Source organism: Ranitomeya imitator, chromosome 2, assembly GCF_032444005.1.
Source record: "Ranitomeya imitator isolate aRanImi1 chromosome 2, aRanImi1.pri, whole genome shotgun sequence".
In the NCBI taxonomy this organism is placed as follows: domain Eukaryota; kingdom Metazoa; phylum Chordata; class Amphibia; order Anura; family Dendrobatidae; genus Ranitomeya; species Ranitomeya imitator.
The window spans coordinates 562,753,422-562,766,955 of record NC_091283.1 but is presented as its reverse complement, the minus strand read 5'-3'; positions in this window follow the sequence as shown (position 1 = coordinate 562,766,955).

Genomic DNA, 13,534 nt, shown 5'->3' with positions numbered 1-13,534 from the left:
ATCAAAGATATTAAATTTGATATCTTGAGGTTTTGGGTCATGTTTCTGAAGGTATTGTTGGTTTGGTCTGACATCATTCTGCGGAAGGTATGGCGAGGTGCTAGGTCCACTGAAGGGGTGAACAGAGCTCGGATCAAAGTGAACAGGAGTATATCACGGTTTACGGTTCGGAATGGTGCGTTGGCTGTGAGGCATGTAGACTTGGACTTGGAATCGGGTCAAGGAGCTTACTGGAGAGCCGATGGCGTGCACCTAAATGCGGTGGGAAATGACATGTGGTGTTTGGCTATTCTCAGCGGAATTGAACTAGGTCTGAAGGTGTGGAGGGACATGAATGGCTGAGGTGTCAGGCCATTCATGTTCATGGCAGGGGTGGAGGTTCTTGAAGTCGGTGGAAATGGTAAATGGCGGTTCAATGGGGGGGATCTTTAGAGGTCCTGGACCCCCCCATGAGCGAATTTAACAAGGCGCAGTTCAGTTATCCCGCGTGAGGTGGATTTATGGGCCCCCGGCATGGGGGCGGGTTCGGTGGACCAGGATTAGTTATTATCTACTCCTGAGCTGATACTTTATGGCTGGGGGTAAGACTTAACCTGGGCTGAACAATGTGGAGTTTGGATACTGAGGTTTATAACTTTGGGGCTTCGAGGACCACCTCTCCTATTCTGGGTTGTTAAAGAAAGTTATGTTATAATTTATGTTAATAAAATGGCTGCTGTGGCCAATTAAATCCAACATATGTCTCGGTCTGTTTATTCGTGTATGAAAGAAGTTAATTTTATAGGTTGTTAAGTACAAAAGGTCCCGTATAAAAGGGATGGGGAATTTTTTATCCAGGTCACGGAGCTCACGTATACCCTCTGTCATGGTCAGAAGCCCACAGACACTGTCTGTTTTATCTGTACTGGTGTTAAAATATAGGGGGGACCCCATGCCTTTTTTATTTATTTAATGCAAGCTGTTCCCAGGCGCTGGGTGCTGACTACAACTGTCATCAGCGTTGCCTGGGCTCGCTGATCACAGGGAGACCAGGGAAGGATGATGACAGTTGTAGTTAGCACCCGGCACCTGGTGAATAGAGCAAACGGTACTGCTTTTCCCAGCCGCAAGAGCATTTAATTCTGGTATGTGTAATCATTTTTAGGGTTGATGTCAGCTGCGTAATGTCCCTGGTGTAAGTAATGAAGAGGTGTCTATCAGACACCCCCACTACTAACCCAGACCTGGCGAGACCCAGCTACTCTGAAGAGTGGTGACGGTAGTTGCAATACCGCTCTTCACAGTCGCCGAGCTCAGCGCAAGACCCGGAATATCTGAAGAGCGGTGACGTTACTGATGTGACCGCTCTTCAGAGACACCGGGTCTCGTGCTGCCTAGCAGAACCAAAATTGGCTGTAGGCAAAGTTTATGGAGCATCAGAATGAGGTTCTATAGCCTTTGGTCGTCTCATCCCTTCATTATCTATGAGATCCAGTTATGTAGCTAAAGTAGCGGCTTTTCTTGGTACTGCAACTAAAACATTAAATAGGACTGAGCTGTAATACTGGATACAGCTGTGATTATAGGTTATATAGTCGTGTTACACTCCCCTCACGTCTTGTAACCTACAAGTGTACAAAGATATTATACAGTCACCATGTGACAAGTGGGCCTGTGTAACTTCAAATGCCAGGGCTGAATTTTAGTCCCAGTCCGGCCCTGCGTCTCAGTTATGAGTGCTATATTACTATAGTGCCACTATCTGCTCTTATAATAATTAAAGGATCCATCCGTATACCCAGAATTGCTACTTGATTTTAGTAAACTCTCCTCTCCATCCCTGTGCAGGAATCGGCTGTTTTGCAATTCACACCCCAGGCTAAATCCTCCACACACATTTTACACTAATTGACTCAGTTTATACTTCTCAATCTCCCCTGCCAACATCCCGATGCCAAGATAACACCGGGCAATCACCAAGCTACTGTGAAGGATCTCATTGTTTACTCTGTTTCCTTCCACCCTTATAAACAGAAACATATAAATTGACTCCTCAAGCCAAGAATGTCTGTGCCCCCCAAGACTTACACACCTCACAGCGTGGCGCTGCCCATTTATCCTTCTCCCCATGTAAAACTCAAACCCTTCTCCCATTATTTCTTCTGCATCCTCATCTTCTTCTCTTGCTTACTGTGCTGCACCCTTTCCATACAGTCTGGTACCCTCACAACCCCCTCACTACTTCATGCCTATACACAGAGCAAATCAGATGGCTCCCTGCGGATTTATTCTCCAATTCATTGTGCTTTTCCACTTCAGAAGAACAAACTGCGCTTATCTAATTAGATGTGAAATTAACTTTCTAATAGCATACAGCACCAGTTTAGCCTTACCAACGTTCATTAATTTAACCACAAAGTGATTTTCTGTAGCCAGCCACTTTCTTCTAGTAGAAAAGCAGAGAATCTGACAGATAGGGTTTTTGCAGTAGATCTAGAAATAGATATGTCATCAGGATTTAACAATTCTGGGAAACTATATGTACCTGACGTGCCCACAGGGCAGTGGGGTACTCGGTACCGGGTCCGGTCACAAAGGGGGATGTCACGGTGGCTGCAACCTGGTCCGTGGCCCTGGGCATCAACGTTAAAGGGGTTAATGTTTAACCCCTTCCCGACCTTTGACGCATACGCTGCGTCATGAAAGTCGGTGCCATTCCGACCCATGACGCAGCATCTGCGTCATGGAAAGATCGCGTCCCTGTAGATCGGGTGAAAGGGTTAACTCCCATTTCACCTGATCTGCAGGGACAGGGGGAGTGGTAGTTTAGCCCAGGGGGGGTGGCTTCACTCCCCCGTGGCTACGATCGCTCTGATTGGCTGTTGAAAGTGAAACTGCCAATCAGAGCGATTTGTAATATTTCACCTAAAAAACTGGTGAAATATTACAATCCAGCCATGGCCGATTCTGCAATATCATCGGCCATGGCTGGAAATACTAATGTGCACCCACCCCACCCCACCGATCGCCCCCCCAGCCCCCCGATCTGTGGTCCGCTCCCCTCCGTCCTGTGCTCCGCTCCCCCGTCCTCCTGTCCACTCCCCCTGTGCTCCAATCACACCCCCCGTGCTCCAATCAAACCCCCCCGCACTCCGATCCACCCCCCCGCACAGCGATCCCCCCCCGTGCTCCGATCCACCCCCCCCGCACAGCGATCCCCCACTCCGTGTTCCAATCCACCTCCCCGTGTTCCGATCCACCCCCCCATGCTCTGATCCACCCCCCCGTGCTCCGACGCCCCCCCCCCGTGCCCTGATCTCCCCCCCTTATACTTACCTAGCCTCCCGGGGTCCATCCGTCTTCTTTCCTGGGCGCCGCCATCTTCCAAAATGGCGGGCGCATGTGCAGTGCGCCCGCCGAATCGTTCCAGAGTGAATTTTGATCACTGAGATATAACCTATCTCAGTGATCAAAATAAAAAAAATAGTAAATGACCCCCCCCCCCCTTTGTCACCCCCATAGGTAGGGACAATAAAAAAAAATAAAGAATTTTTTTTTTTCACTAAGGTTGGGGTAAGAACTAGGGTTACGGTTAGGGGTAGGGGTAGGGTTAGGGGTAGGGTTAGGGTTAGGGTTAGGGGTAGGATTAGGGGTAGGGTTAGGGTTAGGGGTAGGGTTAGGGGTAGGGTTAGGGTTTCGGTATGTGCACATGTATTCTGTTCCTCTGCGGATTTTTCCGCAGAGGATTTGATAAATCTGCAGTGCTAAACCGCTGTGGATTTACCGCGGTTTTTCTGCGCATTTCACTGCGGTTTTACAACTGCGATTTTCTATTGGAGCCATTGTAAAACCGCTGCGGAATCTGCAGAAAGAAGTGACATGCTGCAGTTTTTCTGCAGCATGTGTACAGCGATTTTTGTTTCCCATAGGTTTACATTGAACTGTAAACTCATGGGAAACTGCTGCGGATCCGCAGCGTTTTCCGCAGCGTGTGCACATACCTTTAGAATTAGGCTATGTGCACACGGTGCGGATTTGGCTGCGGATCCGCAGCAGTGTTCCATCAGGTTTACAGTACCAAGTATACCTATGGAAAACCAAATCCGCTGTGCCCATGGTGCGGAAAATACCACGCGGGAACGCTGCGTTGTATTTTCCGCAGCATGCCAATTCTTTGTGCGGATTCCGCAGCGTTTTACACCTGTTCCTCAATAGGAATCCGCAGGTGAAATCCGCACAAAAAACACTGGAAATCCGCGGTAAATCCGCAGGTAAAACGCAGTGCCTTTTACCCGCGGATTTTTCAAAAATGGTGCGGAAATATCTCACACGAATCCACAACGTTGGCACATAGCCTTAGGGTTAGGGTTGGGTTGGAATTAGGGTTGTGGTTAGGGTTAGGGGTGTGTTGGGGTTAGGGTTGTGATTAGGGTTATGGCTACAGTTGGGATTAGGGCTAGGGGTGTGGGGGGGTTAGGGTTGTGTTGGGGTTATGGCTACAGTTGGGATTAGCATTAGGGGTGTGGGGGGGTTAGTGTTGGAGGTAGAATTGAGGGGTTTCCACTGTTTAGGCACATCAGGGGGTCTCCAAACGCAACATGGCGCCACCATTGATTCCAGCCAATCTTCTATTCAAAAAGTCAAATGGTGCTCCCTCACTTCCGAGCCCCGACGTGTGCCCAAACAGTGGTTTACCCCCACATATGGGGTACCAACATACTCAGGACAAACTGCGCAACAATTACTGGGGTCCAATTTCTCCTGTTACCCTTGAGAAAATAAAAAATTGCTTGCTAAAACATCATTTTTGAGGAAAGAAAAATGATTTTTTATTTTCACGGCTCTGCGTTGTAAACGTCTGTGAAGCACTTGGGGGTTCAAAGTGCTCACCACATATCTAGATAAGTTCCTTGTGGGGTCTAGTTTCCAAAATGGGGTCACTTGTGGGGGGTTTCTACTGTTTAGCCACATCTGCAAACGCAACGTGACGCCCACAGAGCATTCCATCAAAGTCTGCATTTCAAAAGTCACTACTTCCCTTCTGAGCCCCCACGTGTGCCCAAACAGTGGTTTACCCCCACACATGGGGTATCAGCGTACTCAGGAGAAACTGGACAACAACTTTGGGGTCCAATTTCTCCTGTAACCCTTGGGAAAATAAAAAATTCTGGGCTAAAAAATTATTTTTGAGGAAAGAAAACGTATTTATTATTTTCACGGCTCTGCGTTATAAACTTCTGTAAAGCACTTGGGGGTTGAAAGTGCTCACCACACATCTAGATAAGTTCCTTTGGGAGTCTAGTTTCCAAAATGGGGTCACTTGTGGGGGGTTTCTACTGTTTAGGCACACCAGGGGCTCTGCAAACGCAACGTGACGCCCGCAGACCATTCCATCAAAGTCTGCATTTCAAAAGTCACTACTTCCCTTCTGAGCCCCCACGTGTGCCCAAACAGTGGTTTACCCCCACACATGGGGTATCAGCTTACTCAGGAGAAACTGGACAACAACTTTTGTGGTCCAATTTCTCCTGTAACCCTTGGGAAAATAAAAAATTCTGGGCTAAAAAATTATTTTTGAGGAAAGAAAACGTATTTATTATTTTCACGGCTCTGCGTTATAAACTTCTGTGAAGCACTTGGGGGTTGAAAGTGCTCACCACATATCTAGATAATTTCATTTCAGGGTCTAGTTTCCGAAATGGGGTCACTTGTGGGGGGTTTCTACTGTTTAGCCACATCAGGGGCTCTGAAAACGCAACGTGACGCCCGCAGAGCATTCCATCAAAGTCTGCATTTCAAAACGTCACTACTTCACTTCCGAGCCCCAGCATGTGCCTAAACAGTGGTTTACCCCCACATATGGGGTATCAGCGTACTCAGGAGAAACTGGACAACAACTTTTGGGGTCAAATTTCTCCTGTTACCCTTGGGAAAATAAAAAATTGCGGGCTAAAAAATCATTTTTGAGAAAAGAAATTTTTTTTTTATTTTCATGGCTCTGCGTTATAAACTTCTGTGAAGCACTTGAGGGTTCAAAGTGCTCACCACACATCTAGATTAGTTCCTTTGGGGGTCTAGTTTCCAAAATGGGGTCATTTGTGGGGGATCTCCAAAGTTTAGGCAAACAGGGGCTCTCCAAACGCGACATGGTGTCCGCTAATGATTGGAGCTAATTTTCCATTTAAAAAGCCAAATGGCGTGCCTTCCCTTCTGAGCCCTACCGTGCACCCAAACAGTGGTTTACCCCCACATATGGGGTATCTGCGTACTCAGGACAAACTGGACAACAACATTTGTGGTCCAATTTCTCCTATTACCATTGGGAAAATAGGAAATTCCAGGCTAAAAAATCATTTTTGAGAAAAGAAAAATTATTTTTTATTTTCATGGCTCTGCATTATAAACTTCTGTGAAGCACCTGGGGGTTTAAAGTGCTCAGTATGCATCTAGATAAGTTCCTTGGGGGGTCTAGATTCCAAAATGGGGTCACTTGTGGGGGAGCTCCATTGCATAGGCACACAGGGGCTCTCCAAATGCGACATGGTGTCCGCTAACAATTGGAGCTAATTTTCCATTCAAAAAGTCAAAAGGCGCGCCTTCCCTTCCGAGCCCTGCCGTGTGACCAAACAGTGGTTTACCCCCACATATGAGGTATCGCCGTACTCGGGAGAAATTGCTCAACAAATTTTAGGATCCATTTTATCCTATTGCCCATGTGAAAATGAAAAAATTGAGGCGAAAAGAAATTTTTTGTGAAAAAAAAGTACTTTTTCATTTTTACGGATCAATTTGTGAAGCACCTGAGGGTTTAAAGTGCTCACTAGGCATCTAGATAAGTTCCTTGGGGGGTCCAGTTTCCAAAATGGGGTCACTTGTGGGGGAGCTCCAATGTTTAAGCACACAGGGTCTCTCCAAACGCGACATGGTGTCCGCTAACGATGGAGATAATTTTTCATTCAAAAAGTCAAATGGCGCTCCTTCCCTTCCGAGCCTTACCATGTGCCCAAAAAGTGGTTTACCCCCACATGTGAGGTATCGGTGTACTCAGGAGAAATTGCCAAACAAATTTTAGGATCCATTTTATCCTGTTGTCCATGTGAAAATGAAACAATTGAGGCTAAAAGAATTTTTTTGTGAAAAAAAAGTACTTTTTCATTTTTACGGATCAATTTGTGAAGCACCTGGGGGTTTAAAGGGCTCACTATGCATCTAGATAAGTTCCTTGGGGCGTCTAGTTTCCAAAATGGGGTCACTTGTGGGGGAGCTCCAATTTTTAGGCACACGGGGGCTCTCCAAACGTGACATGGTGTCCGCTAAAGAGTGCAGCCAATTTTTCATTCAAAAAGTCAAATGGCGCTCCTTCCCTTCAAAGCCCTGCCGTGCGCCCAAACAGTGGTTTACCCCCATATATGAGGTATCAGCGTACTCAGGACAAATTGGACAACAACTTTCGTTGTTCAGTTTCTCCTTTTACCATTGGGAAAATAAAAAAATTGTTGCTGAAATATCATTTTTGTGACTAAAAAGTTAAATGTTAATTTTTTCCTTCCATGTTGCTCCTGCTGCTGTGAAGCACCTGAAGGGTTAATAAACTTCTTGAATGTGGTTTTGTGCACCTTGAGGGGTGCAGTTTTTAGAATGTTGTCACTTTTGGGTATTTTCAGCCATATAGACCCCTCAAACTGACTTCAAATGTGAGGTGGTCCCTAAAAAAAATGGTTTTGTAAATTTCGTTGTAAAAATTAGAAATCGCTGGTCAAATTTTAACCCTTATAACTTCCTAGCAAAAAAAAATTTTGTTTCCAAAATTGTGCTGATGTAAAGTAGACGTGTGGGAAATGTTATTTATTACCTATTTTGTGTCACATAACTCTCTGGTTTAACAGAATAAAAATTCAAAATGTGAAAATTGCGAAATTTTCAAATTTTTCGCCAAATTTCCATTTTTATCACAAATAAACACAGAATTTATTGACCTAAATTTACCACTAACATGAAGCCCAATATGTCACGAAAAAACAATCTCAGAATCGCTAGGATCCATTGAAGCGTTCCTGAGTTATTACCTCATGAAGGGACACTGGTCAGAATTGCAAAAAACGGCAAGGTCTTTAAGGTCAAAATAGGCTGGGTCATGAAGGGGTTAAAGTTTGTCATGACGCCACCTGTGGAGTTCGGTCAATAGGGGGACCGATGCTGCATTAGAGGGGTCCCCTGGGGGATGTTGGGCAGCCCAGATGTTACACTTCGCACAGGTGAAGCGAGATCCCCAGGGGTCCTATGGTGTGTGGCGTAGATGGTGTAGCCAGTGAATAAATGGAGGAGACAAGTGATAAGTCTTTACCTGGTTTACTTGTGGGTGACAGGCCACAGTCCAGTGTACAAGGCACGGGTGATGGTGGTCCAGCTGACTCAGAGGCAAGTGAAAGTTCTCCTTTCCCAGTAGAGGTCCATGAGCCTTTCCTACTTTTGTCTTTCTAAGTGAGGCCCTTGCTGCTTTAGGCTTCCTACAAGGTCCTCCAGTTTCCCCCTGTCCTGGGACAAGTACCTGCACGATGGGCAGCTTGAGCCTTTTTACAGGGACTCTAAGATGCCCTGGGCTCCTCAGGTGCTGCTACGTCTCAGGCATGGTGCGGGCAGATGACGTTTAGTGTAGTGCCCTCCGATTCTGCTCCGTGTCCTAGAGTTCACGAGAGCCTCGGGCTCCCGGTTCCCGCAATACTGCGCTTTAGCTCTGTGGGTGTCCTGCCACAGTTCCCCTCTGAGATCTGTCTCTCTCCTGTGCTCCTTCCCCTCTGGCTGCTACACATGCAACCCAACAGGTTACTCCTTCCCAGAGGCTGCAGCTCCACGTGGCTGACAGGCCTCTCACGTCTGCTCCAGACGTTCTTCTCCTTCTGTGTCTCTCCCAGACTAAACTTGCTCCTCCTCCAGGTCAGGAAACATAAAGCATAGGGAAGCTCCCCTGAATCCGGGTCTTGTGCTCCCCCTCCTGGCCTGGATTTAGAATGTGTTGCATGTGTGTGCCTCACCTGGTGAAGAGAACTCCTTTGCCTCTGAGCATGACATCACCTTCCCCGAAGAAAAAGCAACATCACTGCAGCCACCGGTAACCTGGGGTGCTGCATACCACACATTATTCAATAACATGGCATTTCCTTGGGCTGATAGATGGCTAGATCGATCAACAATCCTACAAGTTGCTGCAATTTATCATAATAAATAAAGGTGTATGCAAATTGCCTCTTCAGAGAAAAAGAGGACTTGAACTCTATAGCGCCATCTGTTGGAAGTAGCAATCCTACAAGTCACAATCAACCCTTTAACGAGTCTTGCAATATGACTTAGGTTAAAAGCCAAATCAATAACTCAATTCGCAGACACGGTGTTTTGGGCTGTTGGCCCTCGTCAGTGCGAAGCATGAGAACTGATTTGGCTAGGTGGGAGGCTCTGTACTGGGGTCTAAGGAGTAAGGTTTCTCCTTGTGGAGAATGACATACCAGCTCTGGCTTGTCAAGGTAAGGAGGCTTATTCGTCGTGCCATGCTCCTCTTGGAAATTTAATATGCAAATTGCCTCTTCAGAGCAAAAGAGGACTTGAACTCTGTAGCGCCACCTGCTGGAAGTAGTAAATAAAGGTGCTCATCTTAAAGGGTTTCTTTCATCACCATAAATGGTTAAAATTGAAAAGTGCCTGTGTGAAGATCTGAGTTTGTGGGTTATAAAAATCACCTAGGCAGGTTAACAATGCAACTATTTTTATTCCATACATCCATGGTTATACAGCTCTGGCAAAACCGTGTCAAGGGCAGCCCAATCTCCAGATCTGAACCCCATTGAAAACCTCTGGAATGTAATCAAGCGGATGATGGATAGTCACAAGCCATCAAACAAAGAAGAACTGCTTAAATTTTTGCGCCAGACGCAGTGTGAAAGACTGGTGGAAAGCATGCCAAGACGCATGAAAGCTGTGATTAAAAATCATGGTTATTCGACAAAATACTGATTTCGGAACTCTTCCTGAGTTAAAACACTAGTATTGTAGTTTCTAAATGATTAGGAACTTGTTTTCTTTGCATTATTTGAGGTCTGAAAGCACTGGGGGGGTTTTAAATTTTGACCATTTCTCCTTTTCAGAAAAAAAAATACAACATTTATTGCTTGGAAATTCGAAGACATATTGTCAAATGTTTATAGAATAAATGAACAATTTACATTTTACTCAAAAATATACCTATAAAGAGAAAAATCAGCCAAACTGAACATTTTGCAGTGGTCTCTTTTTTTTGCCAGAGCTGTACAACAAATCCATGTAGATGGCCAAAATTAAATGTCCTCAGTAGGGTTGAGCGACTTTTACTTTTATAGGATCGGGTCGGGTTTCACGAAACCCGACTTTTTCAAAAGTCGGGTCGAGTGAAATCGGCCGGTCCTATAAAAAAAGTCGGGGTCGGGGTCGGCCGAAACTCAAAACCCAATGCAGTGCATTGGGTTTCCAATGGTTCCCAGGGTCTGAAGGAGAGGAAACTCTCCTTCAGGCCCTGCGATCCATATTTAAGTGTAAAATAAAGAATTAAAATAAAAAATATTGCTATACTCACCCTCGGACGCGCCCTGGTACTAACCGGGAACCTTCCTTCCTTCGAATCAGCGCGTGAAGGGCCTTAGATGACGTCGCGGCTTGTGATTGGTCACGCGACCGCCCATGTGACCAATCACAAGCCGCGACGTCACCGCAAGGTCCTTCAAGCGCTGATTCTTAGGAAGGAAGGCTGCCGGAAAGAAGCAGGGCGCGTCCGAGGGTGAGTATATTCCTATTAGGAATATACTCACCCTCGGACGCGCCCTGCTTCTTTCCGGCAGCCTTCCTTCCTAAGAATCAGCGCTTGAAGGACCTTGCGGTGACGTCGCGGCTTGTGATTGGTCGCGCGAGCGGTCACATGGGCGGTCGCGCGACCAATCACAAGCCGCGACATCATCTAAGGCCCTTCACGCGCTGATTCGAAGGAAGAAAGGCTGCGTCAGGGCGCGTCAGAGGGTGAGTATAGCAATATTTTTTATTTTAATTCTTTATTTTACACTTAAATATGGATTCCGATACCGATTTCCGATATTGCAAACATATCGGAACTCGGGATCGGAATTCCGATACCAGATTCAGAAGATCGCCGACTTCATGGCCGACCCCACACAGGGGTCGGGTCGGGTTTCATGAAACCCGACTTTGCCAAAAGTCGGCGACTTCTGAAAATGGCCGACCCGTTTCGCTCAACCCTAGTCCTCAGTCCATAAGTTCCCAATCTGAGATCAGTAGTTTCATTGGCCCCATTCCAGGCGATACCCACTGTCTCCCAACTTTCGGTTGGCCCACAGCTTTTGGTATCTCCAGCCAGTATATTGTGCAGTCACAGCCTATGTTCCTCCAGACAATGGATATGGACGACCGTGGCTCATGGATACTCCTCCAGCCGGCAACTCATCTTCAAAACTCTATAGACCATTCATCCCAGCTTGGATCCTCTCACTTCGAAGTCCCATCAACAATTGCCTGATTCAACTTTATGTCTTTTTCTCCCTCCCCCTTAAACATTTTCCTTTAACTCACAGAACAAAGCATATTCCATCAGCTGGGACTGTATGTGAGACCCCCTTGGGGACGGCTTCCATGGGTCTATTATCCCCAACCACACAATGGGTCTAGGTTTGGGAGTACAATGGGACGGAGACCTTGATACAGATGAGATTAATAGAGTCTGGCATTAGGTTTACATAAGATCTGGCCTGCTTGCCTTCCTCTGCTGGCTGCCACTGAATAGAAACATTGATTCCTGAGGATGAACTGATGAGCAAGCAAATAACTATTAAATTACAATAATATTCATGTAACCGATGCTCCGTGCTGGAAAAAGTCTCTATGTCTTAGGCTGGGTTAATACTGCGTTCTGGCAGTCCGTTAGACGGACTGCGTTACACCGCGGCATAATGCGGTGTAACGCAGTCCGTTAACGCTGCCATTAACCCCTATTTAGGGTGCATCGCCAACGCATTCCATAATGGGCGTGCGCGCTATAGCGATGTGCCGTCATTGAGTGACGGACCCTCGGATGCGGGCTGCAGCGTTTCCGGGTCCGTCACCGCTAGCGCAGATAGAGCATCTGCTAGCTCTATCTACGCTAGTGCGATCGCATTTCGGCACTTGTGCATGCATTGAACGGGCTGCTTTAACGCAATGTGAACCTAGCCTTAGAGCTGTGGACTCCGCTTTATGTCCATTCATCCTATAGTCTTTAGTAAGCAGCCATATTCTCACATTCCTCCCCAACTTTTTTCAGCATGGACACAAAAGTAAGAGGTTTCACCTTCATGAGAAAAAAAACTTTATTTCATCCAGTTTCCTTAAGGCATATTCCATGTCGTCCGTATGAATAAACTCCACAGTCCCCATTCCACCCTGGTGTACATCGGTATAGTAGACATCTCCAGCTTGTCTCATATGATCTTTCAGAACCCGCCAACTCCCCATTAGGGATAACCCTGAGACAAGGACTCTGTATTTAGTTAGCTGGGGCATGGGTCTGTTTCTATCACAGGGTCCTCCATATCCTCCCCCTGATCCACGGTTGGACCTGGGAAACTCCACGCGTACCCGATGAGAACCGAACTTGTATCCATTATGTCCAATCCCAGAGTGCTGACCCTCAGCTGGGGGGGGTGGTCACTTGGCGGCCTGGTAAATGTTCTGCTGGGTGACCGGGGTGATGATAGACCCAATGCCCTGAAGTCCCTGGGCCTCCTCCCTGATATCATTTACCTTCCCCCCAGGTCACATTCCTTCATGCTAAATGTCATTACATTTTGAGCATTACTCACCACTGGCAGGGGAGTAGTCAGCATGTTGAGATTGCTCTGTTCCCTCTCGACTGACGCAGTGTGAACCGATCCTTGGCTTTGGGCTACGACATTGGCCCAGTGGCACACAAATCCTGCTCTTAGATTGTTTACCAGCAACACATCTACTGGTAGGTGCCCCACTACTCCTACATCTACCATTCCATGGCTGTGATCCCAGTCTAAATGTATTCGGGCCCTCCAAATGTTCAGAGAGTCTCCTCAGGCTATGTTGACTAACATCCGGCTGCCAGGAACAATACACTGGTCCCGTATTAGATGTTTCTTGATCAATGTAACAGAGGCTCCAGAGTCACGGAGCCCCGCAGCCTCCACGCCCTCTACCCAGACCGGCTGCAGGTGCCCATTCATGGTCGCTGAGGTGTCCCATCTAGTCCGGGTCACTTGTCCTTTGTACCACACATGCCTCTTTCTCTTTTGGTCAGGGTAGTGGGATCCTCTCTTTTTCAACATTCCAGCCCCATTGTAGCACAACGTTCACCGGTTGGGGATGTGGATGATGTGGGCTAAAACATTCCCGGCATTCCCTGGCAAAGTGTTCCAACTGTCCACAGCTATGGCAGCTTAACCATCCTCACCCTGATGTGGACCACACTGGGGGGCTTGTGAAACCTCCCTCTTTGTGAAGTTTGAAATCACCTCAGTTC